The following is an 18,198-nucleotide window of genomic DNA, read 5'->3' as shown; positions in this document are numbered from 1 at the left end:
CCCGCCACCGTGGGGCCTCAGTGTCCCTCCTCCCACTGAGGCGACCCCGTTGGAGGGGCTGGGGCATTGAGGGCTGGGAGCGCTGACTGCCTAGAGGTGTGGCTCAGAGGAATGTAGCCCTGGTCCGGGTGCATCTGGTTCCTGAGCCCAAGGCAGCCTGCCAGTAGGTGTGGTCAGGGGACCCTTGGTCCTCACACGGCCTCTCCCTGGCTGGCTCAGTCACCATGCTGGAGAACAGAACTCCTTGACCCCTGGACACTGGCCTAGCACATGTCGCCCCACACTGGGCAGGGAAGGAGACATGCTGAAATTCCCTGCCACATGTCCTGGGCCTGTGACCGTGTACAGACGCCCTGGTCTTTAGGGACTGTCCTCACAGTTCTCTCCAGGGATCCCAAGCACCCGCAGGGGCTGGGGGTGCACCTATCCTCACAATGGCTCCCAGAGCCAGCCCTACCCCTCCTCAAGCAGGCCCACCCACCTGGGTATTTCATAATTGAACTTGCCTCTTCCTGAGCTCGACCTGCTCTCTCAGACTCAGAGCTTTGCACGGGCTGTTCCCTTTGCCGTGGTGCCCTTCCCTCTCCCTCAACTTGAAAATACTTCCTTCTGGCTGCCTTCCTCCCGCGTCCTGCCCATCCCCACACAATGCTCAGGTACTGCCTCCCCTGGGCAAATTTTAACATGCACTGGTCAGCTCAGGTTCTGCTTTCGTCCCACTAGGCCCTGTGCTCCCAGGGCAGGGCCGGGACCCGGTCATCTCAGCATGCTGAAGACCCTCCATAGGGCCCGGTGCCAGAGCAAACAGCAGCCGGCAAGTGTTTGTCCAACAAAAGAATAAATGATGTGAATGACATCCTTGCCAAGTCCTGGAATGAGCTGAGACACAGTTTCGAAGGTCTCTTTGGGGTTGGGGGGGGTGCAACTCAGCAGGCGAGGCTGCCTCTCTGCATCAGGGAGCCTTGCGGTCAGATGCTGGGGCCTCATGCGGAAAACGCCACGGGCAGGGCATAGAGTGCACGAGACCCCTGTCCACAGAGTGCACAGTGCTCCCAGGCAGCGGGCGCCCTCCAGAGAACCATGGAAGGGCAACCATCTGCTGAATGCAGCGCTCAGAGGACTGTGCCGTCGCCACCATGACCCGTGCTTGCCGATTATGCTGCCTGCTTTGGGCCCCGCCCTGGGTGGGGGGACCAAGGAAGACATGACCCCTGCCTGTCCTGGAGAGCCCAGGGAAGAGAGAGGTGGCTGGAGGAAATGACTTGATGGGCTACAGCTGGAGGCCGAGGAGGGGCAGCTCAGCAGGAGGGCTTGGGCATGCTCAATTTCCTTGCACCTCAGTTTTCCTCATCTGTAAAATGGGGATGATAAGTGTATTTATCCCCTAGAGTTGGTTTGAGGATCAGATTCTTGTAAGATGCTTTTAACCGACCCACCACAGGATAAACAGTCAAGAAACAAGGGTGGCCACCAGGGCTAGATTTACCTTTAGTGCAGAGGCGTCCTACGCTAGGCATGCAGCCAACTGGCGGGCTGGCAGCTAGGGTGCTGGGGAGATGACAAGGGCTGAGTAACTTCTCCCTGGATGACGGCTGGCTTGGCTTCCTGCTCAAAGAACCGAAGGATCTAAAGAGATGTAGGTGGAGGGACACTGAGGGAAGAAGTCCCTGGAGGGGAGGGAAGAGGAGAGCCCAAAGTGGTGGACAAGGAGACTCCCAGGGTCTGGGAGTGCTCATCTTAGCCCTCCTGTTTGAAACAGCGCACAGATGAGGGGACGTGTGCAGTGACCTGCAGGAAGGGGCTGTGCTTGCTTCGCCATGGAGGCTGGCACCGTTGGGGGTATGCAGGTCTGACTGTGGCAGGGCTGGGGGAGCTTCTCCCAACTGGCCGAGGGCAGAGTGCTGAGGAGCTGCTCTCCTTCCCGGGATGTGGGAGGTCTCGCGCTGACGCCTGTGGGCTTTCCCTGGGGCTGTGGAGGCCACTCTTTAATGGAAGCCATCCTAGCAGAACAGTGAGGGGTGGGGGGCCGTGGAGCGAAGGAGACAGCCTGGGAAGTGAGCTCCAGGGAGAAGAACGGGATGAGGGCAGCTCTAGAGGTCTGTGCTCAAGGACAGCGAGTCCCCGGGAGAGAAGGGGAAAGCTACCGACCTTCTGCTCAGCCCTCCGCCTCTCCTCCTCCCTAGCTAAGGCCAGTCCCCCATCAGCCTTGTCAGTGTGACATTAACAGGCTGACATTAATAAGCCGGAGCTCCTCCACTTGTCTGCCAGATTGGGCCTCAGCCGTGGAGGAATTGCTAATCACAGCCACAATAAAGAAATACCAATGATGAACATCAATATTACTGCCTCCTGTAGCCCTGCCTGTTGATGTAGAGATGGCAGGAGCCCTGGGGCCATCTCTCCATGTGGAGAAGGAAGCACCCTCCAGCTGGATTCATTCATGAAACTAGGGCCTACTTCCTCTGGGCAGGCTCCCCTCCACCAAGGGCCACGGGTCCATGTGCTGGGAGGAGGAGCTAGTGCTCTTGCTCAAAGCCCTCGTTCACTGAGTGACTTCAGGCATGTCTCTTTGCCTCTCTGAACCTCAGTTTCCTCATCTGCCAAATGGGTATGATAATTCTAGTCCTGCCTATCTTGTGCAACATGGAAGAGAGCATGAACTTACAAAAGCAAGATTTTGTAGGATGACCCTCAGACCCTTCAGGGAAATACAAGATTTTATGGGCTGGACGAGACCAGTGGGGTAGCTGAGGGACTGTGGGGGGGGGTGCATTGACAAAGAGACAGACATGTCCCAGCTCAATGAACTCTCAGAAGCAAACATCCTACCCCCACCCTGCCCCAGCCCCACATCAAGCACTCAAAACTCGGTGGAAAACAAACACACACTAAAGTCAGAAGAGAGGCAAAGCCTGACTCACACGTATAGCAGGCCGGCTGCCATCTGGCGTCCCTGAGACCCTGAGCTGGTGAGGGCTTCAAGGCTGTCAAACCCTGCGTGCCATGCCAGGCACAGGCAGAACTCACACATTAGGGCAGCCTTCCTCCTGTCGGAGGGCGTTGCACTCGCTCTCCCACGCCGAGAATCAGAGACCAGGGCAGAGCGGGGAAGCACCTTCAGAGACAACCCGCAAGCTGACGAGCTGCACTGCCCATGCCAGACTGTGTCTGCACACAGACACATGCACACCCAGAACACACGTGGGGCCAAGTTCATAAACCAACACGCACAGGCTAGAAACAGGAAGCACACACAGGCCCGCGCACACACACACGCACGCAACATCTTAGGTCCTGAGCCCCGGTTCTTCCTAGCCCATGGAAACCCCGCCCCATTGAGAAGGAAATAAAAAGCCCCATGTGGCCTTCCAGGCACGTGTGGCCTCTCAAGCTGTGGCCAAGCCAAGCAGCAGCGATTAGGCGGCTGGGAAGTGAAGCCCAGCGTGGCCTGAATATTTCACGGGAGATTTTGCTCCACAGAAAATCCCTTCTTTGCCTCTGTGCGTGTCAGGGTACAATTACCCATTAGGTAGTGGAGCAGAAGCCTGGGAGGTTGTTCGTGCAGCTCCGGGGCCTCTCGCTCTGCCTCTGCCCTGGGCCTCATCTAGCCTGGCCCAGCCCATCCGGCCTCTCACCTGCCCCCAAGGGAGGGACAAGCAGATGCCATTTGGGGACATGAGGTGTCCTGGCCCACGGTCACCTCTGCCCTAGGTCCTCAGACTCTGGCCTCAGCTAAGGAAGCGCCGAAGTCCCCCATCCTTTTGCCCACCCCACTCAGGCTCTCGCTGCAGGGGCCGCTGGCTTCTCACTCCCTCATCTTCCCCTTCTCTCAAGCTCCTTACAGTTCCCTGAACCAACGGCAGAGAAGACCAAGACAGAAGACAGAGAGAAGGTAAGCCCTGGAGGAAGGGAGAGAGGGCATCTTGGCTGGGCCCCGGAGCCCCCCTCGCCTCCCGGTGCTTGTCCTCCAGGGTGGGGAAAGAGGGGGCGTCTCACACCTTCCTGCTTTTGTCTCCCTCCAGGAGGACTCTTCCTCACTCTTTTTGCCCTAGAAAATGTCCACTGGGCCTAAGTAAGCTCAGGTGGTATCTCCTCCAGGAAGCCCTCCAGAACCCCTCTCTGGGTCAGGAACCTTCTCTGTCTCCTACAGCCCCCCACATTTCCCTCCATCACTGTTCCATAATCAAAGGCTGAAAACTTAGAAGCCTACAGGGGCCAGAGAGGAGATGACAGAGAGTGAAGGGGCACTCGGATGCCACTGGGAGTGGCGGGGCCTGAGAGTGGAGAATACCTGCCCTGACGGAGGCAGAGACGCTGAGTCACCTCATGGCCCAGCGAACCCAGCCCCGGGGTAGACACAAGAGAACAGAAAACACATTCCCACAAGGACAGGTACACAAATGCTCCTAGCGGCATCATTCATAATTGCCAAAAAAAGAGGAATAATCTCAATGTCCATGGATGACCGCATAAACAAAACGTCATACATCTGTAACATGGACTATTTTTGGGCCATAAAAAGGAATACTGATACACGTTACAACATGGACGAACTTCGAAAACATTATCTTAAGGGAAAGATGTCAGACCCAACAGGTGACCTGGTGTATGATTCCATCAATATGAAATGTCCAGACTAGGCAAGTCCCAAGAGAGGAAAGTAGATTAGTGGTTGCCAGGGCCTGGGAGATGGACAGAGGGGGAGTAACCACTAATGGGTACAGGGTTCCCTTTGAGGGTGACGGAAAGGCTCTGAAATTAGAACAGTGATTGTTATACACGCTTGTGAATATAAAAAAGACTGAATTGTACACTTTAAAATGACAAGCTTTATGGGATGTGAATTATATCTCAATTTTAAAAAACCAAATTGTTTGAAATGGAACAAAACACATCCATAAGCCACATCCCTGGTTGGGGCCTCCAATTTTTATCCTCTCATTCACACGTCGGTCTCTGCCACAAGAAGGGAGAGCTGGCCCTCCCCGAGGCCCCTCTGTGGTCCCCAGAGCCAGCACCCAAGGGCAGACCCTTGAGCCACAACGGTGACCAAAGCAGCACATGAACTGTGCTTTCCAAAGCCTGCCTCAGGTGGCTCTGGCCCAGAGTCACGGCCGTGTCTCAGGTAAAGCCACTGAGGTCCAGTTTCAGGGTCGCCTGTCCTAAGGACACACAACCAGCTGGAGGCAGAACCAGGCAGAGAAGCCAGGACTCCGGACTGGGGCTGCATGACCCAGGGCAGCTGTCGGCCAGCCCCCAGTGGGCCCAAGAAGTGGACAAACAGTGCAGGCACCTTTGCTGTTGCTTCCTGCCTCAAGCCCCCCAGACTCCCCGGGCCTCAGAACGGAGCCCACCTGCTCCATCAGGCCTCAGTCTTCTTTGGGGCCCCGAAGGCGGCTCAGCCACAGCAGGGAGGTCCCTCCCCTCACTCCTTCAGCTGCACCCCGAGCCAGCCCACAATCGCTTCCCATAATCCTTAGGCATAACTGGCACCATGACCTAGACACCCGGTTTCTCAGATGCCCAGCACAACTTGACTGGATGCTCTGGGTTGGCCAGGGGCAGAGGCTGAGCTTCAGGTACAGAGTGGCCCTCAGGTGGTATGACTGACCATCCTGGCACTGACATGTGCTAAAAGGAGGACAGTCCTGAGCAAATCAGGACAACTGGCCACCATACCTGGGAGGGCCTCATCCCTTTTCTCTGCCCTAGTGGGTGAGCCACAGGGCGTGGGGGTCTCCTCTCCTGAGAGGGCCTTCTCTCTCTCCCTCTCCTGCTCACCTCCCCTTTGACTCTGCCATCCTCCCTCCCAGAACCTTCCATCAGCAGGAAGAAATCTCTTGCAGCATCTCCTTCAGGCTCCTTAAGGACAGCAGGTTTCCAGGACCCGCCCTGGGAGCCCCTGTGTTTGCAGAGCTGCCCCGGGGAACGGGCAGTAGAGTAAGGCTTCCTTTAGCCACAGCCGCCCTGTAGCTGTCAGCTCGCTGAGGGCAGGGAACTGTTTCCTCTTTGGTTCACAGCGGTGTCTCTGGGGCTAGAAGACTAGGTGCCCAGTAAACATTTGCTGAATGAACAACTGAGTCTGTTTTCCACTCTAGGCTTCCATGTGACAGGTTTGAACTGCTACAGAATAAAACGGGGGAAACTGCTGGCCTTGGGAATAAATTCTGAAGTCTCTAAGTGGCCATGGAGGCCTCCTCCGTCTGACCCCTCACACTTCTCAGCTGCCCCCCAATTTACATAGGCCCCACCCCAGCACCTGCAGAGACCCCCAGCCTCTGCTCTGGCCCATGCCCTGCCTGGAGATGCTCTCGAGCCTGCAACCAGGCACTGAGCTCAGAGGCTCTTCCCCACCTGGAAGTCTTACTTCATCGCTAAGGGACTCCCTTCCCAGCCGAGCCCTTGTGTGACCGCTGGGTACAGAGAATGTGCAGGAGAGAATGAGGGAAGAGCTAGAGGTGTACCTGATGCAGGTTACCTGGGACCTGGGCCAGCTTCGGGCTGGAAGGGTGTCTGGGAGTCTCAGGGTCTGGCTGCCAGCAACTGGGTGCAAGACCAGGGGAGGCAGGCAGGGGAGACGAGGGAAGGAAAAGACGGGGAGGAAGAGGGGAGCTGCTCCAGGATTGCGGGAAGGCTGTCAGTGTCCACACGGTGATGAAGCAGTTGGGTGGCCGGTCACCTTTAGGCTCATAATATCTCCCAAAGACAAAGATCAGTCCCCCTGTGCAGAGTGAACAAAATGGGGAAGGAAGCCCTTCTGGGAGAGAAAGGCCAGCTTTAGACAAGCAGTCACATCTTTCTTTACCCCCTGCCCTCCTGCACCACTGGGCTGGGAGGCTGTCAGCTACCTATCCAGGGCCTCACACTGAGTCTTGACCCTGCTTTCACACTGAGCCCTAATCCTGGTCACACACTGAGCCCTGACCCTGGTCACACACTGAGCCCCAATGCTGGTCACCCTCTGAGCACTGACCCTGGTCACACACTGAGCCCTGACCTGCTCACACCTAGCCTGACCCTAGCAGGGTAGACTGGCCCTCAAAAAACTAGAAGAGGTTCCACACGCCTCAGCCTCTCTCCTACAACTACTCCTCAGGGCTAGGTGACAGATTTGGTCTATGGGCGTCAGAGACAAGTCCCAGCTCTGAATGACTGCTGGCAACTGGTGCCCGAGGTAGCTAATGGGTGGCTGATTTCCCTGACGTCCTCAAGGCCAAGACTGAGAATGTGACAAGCCTTCTCTGATACCAGAACACAGTAAGTGTCGAATAGATGTCAGCTCCTCTATGAGCCCCAGCCCCAGACTTCACAGAGTAGGAGCCACTCCCCTGCTGCCCCACCACCCACCACCTGGATCCCTCTCCACCTCCTGGTCTCTTTCCCAAGGGCCCAGAAGAAAGCTGTGAATTGCTGGGTACCTGCCTCCTCCTCTATCTCCGTTCCTGGCCTTTCCCATCCCAAATACACATCACATCGGCCCCCATTCAGTGTCCTCAGCTGGCTGTCAGCTAATCCCAGCAGAGGTGTTAACTGATAATTAAGATGTTAGCTGTAAACTTAACGTGTGATTCCCTGCCAGGAGTATTCTGATTTTAACAGGTTCCTCTTCAAAATGGGAAAACCTTCAAGACCCAGCCAAATGGCAGACGGGGAAGCAGAGTGGGGGGGGGGGTGGATTTTGTGCCTGGAGCCCTTCCAGCGTTTCTGGAAACTGCTCCCCTTCGCCTCTCCCTTCACCTGGGCAGACAGAACACAGGCGTGGTTACAGAGCTGCCTCCCAGGCTCAGCTCCATCTCCTGAGAGCTGATGCCATTGGACATGTGATGACTGCTCGCAGAGACTCCTCATCTGCAAATGGGTATACAGAATATCACCCCTGCAGAACTGTGTGGGCACCCAGGAGGCCCTCCATACTTGAGAGCTCCCATCCTTCCCAACTTCCCTTTGCCTCTTCCCTCACTGAAGGCAACTGTGTCCGCTTCCACTCCTGCCCCCACACACTCCACCCCCCATCAATGACCAAGCCTCCATTCTCTCGACTTCCCAAATGTCTCCCCAGGCACAGATCAGCGGATCGAATGGTGGCCAAGGAGCTGCAGAGCAGGGAAGAAAGCTTCCTCAGTCAAGTGTCAAAGCAACTGGCTGATCACTTGGGGAAAAACACTTGGATCCCTACCTCAAACCACACACACAAAAATATTCCAGATGAACTACAGATTTAAACATTTTTAAATCTTATAAACAAGTAGAAAACAATGTAAGGCAATATTTTCAATACTTTGCAGTTGGGGAAGGCCAGAAACTGTAAAGGTCAAGAGAGGCCAACCTGACCACAGGACAGTTTTCAACATGTAAGGGGTTAAGAAAAGCTCTATAAACTTAAATGACAAAACCCCTCACAAAATTGTGAGAAAATATTTGCAACATATGACAGATAAAGGGTTAAATCCCTTAACCTCTTATAAATCAATTTGTTCCTGCAAGTCAATAAGATACATTTCACACATCCGCCCCCCCATCACTAAAACCAAGGTCATCTGTGATCTCCCGCAGCTAATGCATGATCAATGTTCCCTCTGCATCTTACTCGACCTCATGCTTGAAGCATGTCTTGCCCTTGGCTTCCAGGACCTCATACCTGCCTGGTTCTCCTCTACCTCACTGGTTGCTTTTTCTTACTCACCTTTTTGGTTCCTACTCAGCTCCCCAACTTTTTTTTTTAAAGATTTTATTTATTTATTCATGAGAGACAGGGGGGGAGAGAGAGAGAGAGGCAGAGGGAGAAGCAGGCTCCCAAGGAGCAAGGAGCCTGATGTGGGACTCGATCCCAGGACTCTGGGATCATGACCTGAGCCGAAGGCAGACGCTCAACCATCTGAGCTACCCAGGCACCCGAGCTCCCCAACTTCTAACTGAAGGAGGCCCCAGGGCCAAGTCTTTGGTGCTTCTCTTTTCTATATATATCCACTCCCTTGATGTGCTCAACCAATCTCAAGGCTTGAAATACTACCTTTATGCTGATAATCCCAGATTTGTGTCTCCAGCCCAGACCTCTCCCCTGAACTCCAGCCTCACACATCCAACTATCAACTCCACCCTTCTTGGACGTCTGCAGGCACTTTGCATGTCCCCAGCTGGGGCCTGCTCACTCGTGTGCCCTCTGGGCAGTCACACAAGGCCCCCAAATGTGGTTTCATGCTATTGGTTTAATGCCCTACTGTTATCGCTTTGCAATTCTTAATAATTTTTTTAAACAGAGGTCCACTCATTTTCATTTTGCTCCAGGTCCCATACATTATGCAGCCAGTCCTGTCCACAGACGAGCCCCTCTCCTCCCCTACACCAAACTCACTCCTCCTTATTCTCTGTCCAATCTCTGTTGATGGTAGCCCCACACCTCTGGCTGCTTGGGCCCAAACCCTTGGAGTCACTGGACTCCATGGACTGACTCCATTATGGACTGAACGTTTGTGCTCCTCAGAATTCATCAGCTGAAGCCCTAACCCCTAATGTGGTCCTGGGAGGTGGGGCCTTTGGGAGGTAATTAGGATGAGATGAGGTCATGAGGGTGGGGCCTCTTGATGAGATTAGTGTCCTTACAAGAGGAAGAGACACCAGGGCTCTCTGCGGGTGAGTAAATTAGAGGTTATGGGAGCACATGGTGAGATGGTGGCTGTCTGCAAGCCAAGCAGGGGTCCTCACCAAGAACTGAGTCTGCCAGCACCTTGATCTTGGACTTCCCAGTCTCCGGAAGTGTGAGGAATACATGTGTGTTGTTTAAGCCACCCAAGTTTATGATGTTTGGTTATGGCAGCCCAAGATGACTAATGCAGTCATCCTTGGCTCCCTCTCTGACTCACACACACACTCCACCTCATCCAAACTGTCAGCAAGCCCTATTGGCTCTACCATTAGCACCCACCCAGAACCCATCTACTTCTCCCCACCTCCATCAAGCCCCCTCCACTCCAAGCCCCCCCCATCTCCCCCCTAGATCATTACAACAGCCTACTGACTGATCTCCCTGCTTCCCTGGTCCCTTTCACAGCAGCCAGGGGGACCTGGTTAAAATGACATTCAGATCACATCATGTCACTATTCGGAACCTTTCATGGCTCTCTGCTTCATCCTGATTAAAAGCCAAGGGTGGTCCATGTGGCCCTGCGTGATCTGCTTCTGGTCCCTCTCCGGCCATACCTCCCACCCTCTCTCACTCCCCACGTCCCAGCCACTCTGGCCTTCCTGCTGTGCCCTGAACAGACCCGGCCTGCCTGGCACCCAGGCTCCCATCCACGGGCCTCACTCGCTCGCTTCCTGCCAGTGCTTCCTGCAGCACCATCTCCCAGGGAGGCCTTCCTGACTACCAGCTCCAGCTGCCCAACGCTTCCCATCCCCTGCCCTGCTTTATTTTTCCCTCCTTCGCACTTAACACTCAACACACACATTAGATTTCACTCACATACCCATATCTCTCCTCCACTAGAGCCTAAGTTCCAGGGGGTAGGTCTCTGTTGTCAGTGTTGTTCACTGTTAGGTCCCTAACCAAAACAGTGCCCCACATAGTAGGTGCTCAAGAAATGCCTGCTGAATGAGTGGACAGATGAGTAGAAAAACGAGCTGAGAACATGCCATCAACAGGCAATTCGTAAATGAAGAAATGAAAATGGCCAACAAACATGTACACATATGCTCAACCTCATTCGTAATCAAAGAAATGCAGAAGAAAAGCCATTTTACCTAACAGATCAGCAGAGATTTAAGTGATTGCTAATGCCCACGGCTGGCAAGGATGAGGGGCCGAGGCCTCTTGCACGTGGGAAGTCAGCATAACCTTCTGGAGGTTGACCTGGCTGTAGAGATCACACCTGGAAAGGCGTGTGCCGTCTGACCCAGCCGGTCCACTTGCAGAAACACTCCTGAAGGACCCATAACACAAGTGCACACAGAGGTACCAATGGGGAGGTTCCCTGAGGGAGGTTTATAAACAGCCACACACTTGCAATAACCTGAATGGCCACTGGCAGGATTGATCATTGATACATAACTTAAAGATCACTCAAAAATGGGCATAAAAGGCTAAGGAAGAACTCTAGAATGATCTATACAGTATGTTGTTAGGTGAAAACTCGTGACAGAGTGCGAGTTTTAAAATACATCTCTAAGTGCACCAAAAAAGAGTCTGGAGGGAGATATATTGAACTAGTTAGCAGCGTTTAGTCCTGGGGAGGAAGAGATTATGGGAAGGGCTCCAACAGCATGCTTTAAACACTTTCGGGTTGTTAGATAGATAGGTAGAGGACACATGGAGAACATTACCTTACTGGTCAGAAAAATGACTCCACTTGCCATGGAAACATTTCCCCTGTGTCCCCAGTGTTGCAAGATGCAGAAATAGGACATTGCAAGCCCTCCATTGTTTGGCCCTGTCTTACCCCTGTTACCCCCCACCTGTACCCCCTGCACCCCAAGCACTCTGGGTTCCAAGCTCGTGAAACAATGTTCTATTCTTGGTTCTTTTCACAGCTCCAGCCCTGTCTCACAGCTCTGTTCACGGGCACAGAGGCCCAGCCGGCTCCACCCCATGACCTCCTCAGCCCGGACTCTGCTGTCAGAGAGCCACACAGGGGAGGGCAAGGACCCTGAGAACATTCTCAACAGCCTCCAGCGGGAACCCCCAGGTCTCTGCCCAGGGCTGGCCTGTGGAACCTGGGGGATCAGGAGATGTCCACTGATTGTGACCTGAGCAGGCCTGCGCCCCCCCCCCCCGGCTCCAGGACATCCGTCTTAGGCACTGGAGGCAGCTGATCTAAGGGGGCCCGTGTGGACCCATCAAGGACTCGTCAGAAGAAGAGGGGGACTGGGGCGCCAGACAACTAGAGTTGTCAGATGTAGCAAAAATTGTATATCCAATGCAGTATTGGGGATATACTTATGCTAAAAAATGATTTGTTATCTGTATGAAGCTCTAATTTAACTGGACATCCTGTAAATTTTTCTGGCAAGCCTAGCCCACAACCCAGCCCACCTTTGGAGCTCTTGGCCCTAAGCAGAAAGCCTCCATCCAGGGCGCCCAGGAGCAGCAGAGAAACGCCAAGTGGAGTAAAAGTGAGCTGGGCTGCTCCTGGTGCCGGGAGGAGCACCCCGGCCCCGGGGGAGTCCTGCAGAGAGCTGGGGCCTTCCAGAGTAAGAGCCGTCACTCATGGAAGCACACACACAAGGCTGGTGCAGTGACTCTGGCAGAGAAAAGCTAGAGTGACAGCAAAGGGAGCCCCACAGATGCAGAAGCTACCACAGCCAACGTACTTAGCAAGCGCGTGCCGGGAAAGGATGCTGAACAGACCGCAGAGAGCAAGCATGTCAGAGAACAACTGGGCTGGCAGAATGATATGTCCTGGGGCCTCTCGGTACCCCCCAAGCCCCCCAGCAGGCCCTGCTGTGGCCAGAGCCTTCAAACCCCCCCGCCGTGTCCCACAGCATCGCGCCTGGCAGGGGCTCATTCACCAAGGCCCATCCCACTCCTCGCTCCCAGAGCCCTCCCACCCAAAGCAGAGGCACGAGGCAGTGGGAGCCCCCCTGCCCTCCCCCTACCTGGGTCAGACGGCACCGGGAGGCAAACAGATCAGCCTCTGGGGGCCCAGGGAGCAGCAGCCTATCAGTCGCGGTCCCAGCATGCACTGCAGGGGAAGAACAGGAAGGTTAGTGCCGCTAAGATGGGCTTGTACTACTCAACCCAGGATGTCTGGCTCCAGCCTCCCCACCACCCACAACAGCCCCTGCAAGTTTCCAGGAGGACGCCCCACCATCCATGCCAGTCCCCTGGCCGAGCCTGCGGGTCTCTGGCTAGCCGGCCACTCCTCCCTCACTCAGCGCCAACCACACCGCCACCCTGCTGCTCCCTCTGCCCACGGCCCCCACTACCTCCTGATCCTCACAGGCCCGGCTCCTTCTGATCCAGGTTCAGCTCAAGGCACCTCCTCACAAAGCCCTCCCTGAGCTCCAGGTGCGGGAGGCCCTCCTTCCCCGTGTCACACGACCCTGATTGACTGATCTGTCATTCCGGTTGCCCTGTCTCAACAATCTCACAGAGAGCTTTTTTTTTTTTTCCAGGCAGGTTAATTGAGCTATAATTTACCTAGAGTAAAATTTACTCTTTCTAGTGCGCAGTTCTATGCGTTCTCAAAGCTGCAGACAGCCATGTAACCACTACCACACTCAAGACAGAGAACAATGCTATCAAAACTCTCCAGGTGCTGTCCTTTGTAGCCAACTCCCCGCCAACCCCAGCCCCAAACAACCACTGACCTATTTTCTGTCTCTATAGTTTTGCCTTTTCCAGAATGTCAAACAAATGGAGTCATCTACAGGTATCTTTTTGAGTCTGGCTTTATTCATTTAGCATATAATGCATTTGCGATTTACCTTCGTTGTTTCTTTGTTGTTCCCAGTTTCATTCTTTTTTTATTGCTGAGTAGTATTCAATTGTTCATCCATTTACTAGCTGAAGGACTTTGAGTTGTTTCCAGTTTGGGGCAACTATGAATAAAGCCACTATCAATAGTCACATACAGGTTTTTATGTGAACATAAGTTGTTACTTCTCTTGGGTAAATACCTAGCAGTAGGATTGCTGGGTTATACAGTAAACATATTTTTAACTTTATAAGAAACTGCCAAACTGTGGGGTTTTTTTGTTTTGTTTTGTTTTTTGCCAAACTGTTTTCTGAAGTGGCTATACCATTTTGCATTCCCTCCAGCAACACCTGAGAGTTCTAGCTGCTCTGTATCCTCACCTGGACTTGGTATTGCCAATTTTGTAGATATCAGTGTAATAGACATGCAGTGGTGGCTCCCTGGCTTTATTTTTTCACATACCTGATTTATTGCTTTCATACCATCTCTATTTGAAATTATTATCTTAATTTAATTATTTATCTCTTTATCTTCCATTTTCCCAATCATATGGGAGAGCAGGGACCTTGACATCTCCCCCCCGCCTCCCGCATCGCCTAGCACAGTATCTGGTACTGGGTGATGGTGATGATGATGGTGATGGTGATGATGGTGATGATGGTGATGATTGTGATGATGATGGTGGTGATGATGGTGATGTGATAATGATGGTGATGTGATAATGATGGTGATGATGATGATGATGATGATGGTGATGATGACAATGATGGTGATGATGACGGTGAAGATGATGGTGATAGTGGTGGCGGCTGCAGTGGTGATAGTTAACATTTATAGAGTACTTATCATGTGCCCAGCACTGTTCTGAGTACTTCACAAATACTAACTCATTTAATGCTCACACTTACCCTAAGAGAGATAGATACTATCATACTATCAATATCCCCATTTTAAGAGGAGAAAGCTGAGGCAGAGGGAAGTACCTAGCCCAACATCACATAGCTGATGAGGGGCCAAGCCAAGCTTCAATCCCAGTTCTGGAATCAGACCCCACAGTTGTAATCAGTACACTCTATGGCCCACAGCGGCCACATTTGCTGAAGGAATGAAAGCCTGGAAGGAAGACAGTATCTTCCAGCTCTCTCTCATGGCAAGGGTATGCTCTTGGGCTTGGGCTCATGTCCAGTGTGCCATAGACGGAGTGTTTGTGTCCCCTTCACCCCAATTTCATATGTTGAAACCGAAGCCCAGTATAATGGTATTTGGCGGTGAGGCTTTGAGGGGAGGGATTAGGTCATGAAGGTCTCATGAGTCTCATGAATGGGATTAACACCCTTACAAAAGGGACCCCAGAGAGCTCCCTTGTGCCTTGTGCCTTGTGCCATATAAGGACACCATAAAAAGATGGCCGTCTATGAACCAGGAAATGAGCCCCCACTAGACACCAAATCTGCCAGCATCTTGATCTCAGACTTCCCGGCCTCCAGAACTGTGAGAAATAAACTTCTCTTGTTTATAAGCCACCCAGTCTGTGGTATTTTGTTAGAGCAGCCCAAACGGACTAGACACAATGGCTTCTGGAAGTCTCCTCTTGGATTTTCTCCCTCCAAAACTGAACTCATCCTCACTCTCATTCCTGCTTCTCCTCTTGAGAAATTCATTTTTGGGGATGGTGTTGGTATTGAAAGCAGTCAATGGGGTAAGGGGGGGAGAGGCGGAGTCAAACCTAGAGCCTGGTGGGTGGAGGCCCTGGACCCGGGCCTGCCATGGGGCTTATTTATCCGTAGGGACTCTTCCTCAAAGCTTTTCCCATCAGGCTCTCCCAGACACCCTGGGCTTCCCCAGCCTTAGCCACCTCAGGTGGAAAGAATGAACAGCAAGTCAGGGCCTTGGCTCTTCTGAAACCCTGGCTCTGAGAGGGGTCCCACAACACCCACTGTACAGAAGATTTTACTGGTCGCTGAATGTCTGGGCACATTTCCTCCACACCCTCCTCATCCCAGTATGATGTGCCCTTTCCTCAGCCCCCTTACAGTTAATGGAGGCTATAGGAGAATTTCTGGCCAATGGGTTGTAAACAAAAGTGATGTGTGTCACTGCTGGGCCAAGGCATTTAAGAGCAGAGTGTGACTCTACCATTTTTTCTTCTTTGCCACAGTGACTGATGGAGACCACGTGTTCCAGATGAGGCAGCTACAAGATGGTGGAGCTTCTGTCAGCCCGGGTCCCTGGATGTCTGTATGGACCAGAGTCTGCCACCCTCCCTACTTCCCACATTGGACAAGTAATGTGAGGTCATACTGTAAATAAAGGAAGAAAGGATATGGGAACCTTTGTTGTACTAAATCCCTGAGAGTTCCCAGAGAAGCTGTTGTGCAGCACAACTCTGCCTACCCTACTGCATCCCCACTGGCCACTTGGGGCACGTGACCTTGCCGTATTTGGTTTGAGAGCGTATTTGGATGACTTTCTGAGTGAGAGAACCAAGCTCCATTTGGGAGCCCTAAATAACTAGGATTTCGGTGGGGGACAGAAATATGTCAATCCCCAAACTCAAGGGTTCCCTATCGACAAGGGAAAGGGGGGAGTTTCAGGCCCTGTAGCAGGATCTATCACCGGGACAATTCTCACCTGGAGAAGGGAGGTGTGAGCAGATGCAAGTGACAGCATCTCCATGACAGTTGAGGCCTTGGCCTACGTTCAAGGGCTTGAATTTGACTTTAGAACAAAGGCTGGGGCATCCTCAGAGCTTTACCCCTGGCTCAGGTCTGGGATCAGCTTTGGAAAGGCCCTGGGGCCCCCTACTTGTCTGCCCTGGATTAACAGCTGGGGGCTGGGGGACTCCAACAGGGCTTGGAGCCACAAATGAGAGCAAGCAGCAAGCTGAATTATACATTTATATTTTGAACTTAACTGGCACTTTACTTTGGCAATTATCGCTTTAAATGTTGTGTGTTCCTGTGGGACAATAAAGGGAACAGGGAGAAGAGGCAGCCCCTCAAGATAACAGCAGGCTCTGGCAGGCGACCCAAGAGGAAAGCCCCTAATATCCATGAATGCCCCTGTGATTCCTCGTTCTTTCCAAGAAGTAAGATTTGGCTGTAGTGGATTACACTGCCTCCCCTTCACCCCCTCCTGAAAAAAAAAAAAAAAAAAGAGTAGCATACAGCTTCCTTGTGGCTGCTAGAAAGACTTCTATTGTAAGGGCAAACTTGAAAAGTTTCTTATGTACGAGTGCTGATGCTGGTGTCAGTACTTGTTTACGAGCATCCAAAGGCTCGTCTGGCTTTGAACTTGGGCCAGGTTAGCTGGAAGTCAGAGCGTGGTGCAGCACCCTGCAGAGGTCCTGGGATATACTGGGGAAAGGTATACTGGTATACTGGGGAAAGGGGGCTTGGGTTGGAGGTGGGGGGAGATGTTGAAGAAACCCCTGGGACAAAGCCAGGCTTGGTGGAACCTGGGGACCCTGGAGACCCAGGGACCAGGCTTCCCAAAAGCAGTCATAAAGAATCCTCTCTCAGAGGCTTTGGGGTAGGGGGGTCTGCTGTGTAATTGGGTGTAACTGTCCCCTGGGAAGCACTGAAGCAAGGTCAGCCACCCTTTGGGTTAAAAATAAACAGGTGTGACTGATAACCGTGCAACTGAAAACAAAATCCTGCAAGCAACAGGCAATAACTGCTCCATTCTTTAACACCAGGATTTATTTACCTGGGAGTTTATTTTGATGATGAGAAATCCATAATGGTGAGTTTGGTGATTTCGGTGAGAAATTTTTAACTGGGTGCAGACCTGAGGTTTTAACCCAGTTTGAGCACCTTGCACGGACCCTCACAGCCATGGGATTTGCTTGGATATGCTAATGGGAAGAAACTGCACAGAATCTGCTGTACTTTCTGCTTTTGTTTCCTATGGGCAAGTTTCCTGGCCAACGATGCTGCGAATGACTCATCCCACAGTCAGGGATCCAGTGATGGCTGTGGCTAGAGGGGAGAGTTGCCTGGGCTGGGGTCAGCTCAGACCCCCCGCCGAAAGTACACCTGAGCATCTCCACTCAGGGAGGAAGGAGTTTTAGATCTGGCTGTTATGGTCTGGTTCTCAGAGACCAGATAATGTTGGGAGGAGTGCATGGGCTTGCAGAAAAGTCTGGTTCTCAGAGACCAGATAATGTTGGGATGAGTGCACGGGCTTGCAGAAAAGTCTGGTTCTCAGAGACCAGATAATGTTGGGATGAGTGCACGGGCTTGCAGAAAAGTCTGGTTCTCAGAGACCAGATAATGTTGGGATGAGTGCACGGGCTTGCAGAAAAGTCTGGTTCTCAGAGACCAGATAATGTTGGGATGAGTGCACGGGCTTGCAGAAAATGCCCAACTAGACCTGCCCGGGAGAGGACCCCCTGAGTGCAACCTGAATCGTTCTCCCCTGAATGCTTCTTGCTGACTGACTGGGCTTTAATTCACTGCCTGCCGAGGGCTTGGGGGCTGAAAACAGAGGACAGAGGTTCAAAGGCAAGTGTTGGACAAAGTTCCTGCAGGGAATTGAGGAAGAGCTGGCCCAGGGGTGAGGTGACAGGTGGAGGGAAGATGGAGGGGAAGGAGAAGGGAAAGAGGCACAGACACAGGTGAAGGTGAACGCCTTGCCATCATCGTCATCAGACCCATCACAGAGAGCATCCAAGGAGACCTCATGGGCTAAGCACTTCCTAGGTGCTAACACATTTAATCTCCATGAACATCTTGCGAGGCGGGTACCGTGATTCTCTACATTTTCAGAATGGGGAAACTGAGGCACA

At 52.8% G+C, this 18,198-nt stretch overlaps 1 protein-coding gene across 7 annotated transcripts in view; it reads right to left on the bottom strand.

Moving 5' to 3' along the window:
• Positions 1–18,198, bottom strand: part of LINGO1 (leucine rich repeat and Ig domain containing 1) — a 189,732-nt gene that overhangs the window by 49,270 nt on the left and 122,264 nt on the right. For 3 of the 7 annotated variants that reach the window (XM_027570673.1, XM_027570681.1, XM_027570680.1), the window contains 2 exons: positions 13,420–13,533; positions 12,589–12,674 (listed from right to left, as the gene is read on the bottom strand). The exons of 1 other annotated variant lie outside the window; for it this stretch is intronic. The gene's annotated coding sequence lies outside the window, so the exon portion shown is untranslated. Of the gene's footprint in view, positions 1–12,588; positions 12,675–13,419; positions 13,534–13,871; positions 14,000–18,198 lie in introns of those variants that run through there. 3 more of the 7 variants (XM_027570674.1, XM_027570678.1, XM_027570679.1) reach the window with 2 other exon arrangements.

The sequence above is a fragment of the Zalophus californianus genome, chromosome 6 (genome assembly GCF_009762305.2).
Source record: "Zalophus californianus isolate mZalCal1 chromosome 6, mZalCal1.pri.v2, whole genome shotgun sequence".
Taxonomy (NCBI): domain Eukaryota; kingdom Metazoa; phylum Chordata; class Mammalia; order Carnivora; family Otariidae; genus Zalophus; species Zalophus californianus.
Note: the sequence above shows the minus strand (reverse complement) of the source record. Positions and strands in the feature narration are given on the sequence as shown.